This window comes from Penaeus monodon, chromosome 23, assembly GCF_015228065.2.
Source record: "Penaeus monodon isolate SGIC_2016 chromosome 23, NSTDA_Pmon_1, whole genome shotgun sequence".
In the NCBI taxonomy this organism is placed as follows: domain Eukaryota; kingdom Metazoa; phylum Arthropoda; class Malacostraca; order Decapoda; family Penaeidae; genus Penaeus; species Penaeus monodon.
Window position 1 is genome coordinate 15,451,780 of NC_051408.1, and position 1,280 is coordinate 15,453,059.

The window sequence follows — 1,280 nt, forward strand, 5'->3', positions numbered from 1 at the left end:
ACATCAAAAGTTGAAAATTATTTTTATACTGCCCCAGATAGCATTTATACCCATTTTTTCATCATAGATGACTATTTTTGAGGTATTGAGATTCCTCTATTTTTTATACATAATGAATAGGTGTTGGCGAAGTTCTTGTGTGAAGAAGAACTTCTCGCTTTTATTCTGTCTTAGACATTTTTTACCCTTTATCTCGAATAATTCTCAGACTCTGGCTTTTTGACAATGGTTAACACGTCTCACCACCTTTAAACCATTTTTTACTTTCCCTATATTTTCCACGATAAAGCACACTAGTGACAAATCACACGTAACAGACTTTGAGACGGTAGTTCTAATACTGAGAACAGGCGTTGGTGGTTTGTGGCGTTGAACTTTTTCTCTAAAATTGTTTACTGTTTAACTAGTTGTTTATCAAAATTATACTGCAATGTTGACTAATACGAAACAAACCACCAATGCAGTAGTTTTCTGACTGACTTTCTGTGATTATAAAACAACATTTTTTTTGTTTTCTTGTCATCAGAAGGATAAATAGACACAGCTGCCGCATTAAAAATGATCAGCATATCTATTCTTAACTCCTTTGGTGAACTTGTTCTCATAGAAGGAGTTTGATCACGTTAGATTGTGACAGAAAGTGGTGCGTGCTATGAGTATGAGCGCCTCTACTTCAACTCACAATCATGAGATCAGTGACTAAATATATGAGACTAGCCCCATTGCCCTCATCACCCCTTTCGTGATGACACAGAAGGAAAGACCTCGACCTCTTTCGTTCTCCAAGAATAGGAAAAAATAGCTGATTGAAGGTTTTATTGTGACAGCTGCTTCTAGTCGCGTGTGCATGGGAAGCCGGCCTGAGGACTCACGATTAGGAAGTGTGGCTCAGCTTAGGCTTCCTACCATTTTCTCTTTTTCTTCTTTTTGCTGCTCTCTGCTCGGAAACTATTATCGTGTTCTTCGCTCAGCTCTTGGCGCGAGTATTGATCACAGCGGCTTTGCGTCTAAGGCGGTCCCGCCCGGCTGCCGTAGGCCAAAGCCCCGTGCCCAAGGCTAACCCACTTGCAGCACCCGTAGCCTGCTTGGAGCTTGAACAAGGGTGGAGTTGTAGATGAGATGGAGATGCCTTAGTGCCCAGCCAGCAGTGCATGTTGATTATTATGTGTTAGGCAAGATATTGCATGTATATACAGACAGGCTATTGGAAATAGTTTTATTTTAATTTTCTTAAGTTGCAAAACAGAAATACAGTTTAATTTAGAAGTCAGTGTTGTAGC

At 40.1% G+C, this 1,280-nt stretch overlaps 1 protein-coding gene across 1 annotated transcript in view; it reads left to right on the forward strand.

Annotated features, from left to right (window-relative positions):
* Nucleotides 1-1,280, forward strand: part of LOC119588147 (twitchin-like) — a gene marked incomplete in the record, with an annotated part of 124,648 nt that overhangs the window by 75,682 nt on the left and 47,686 nt on the right.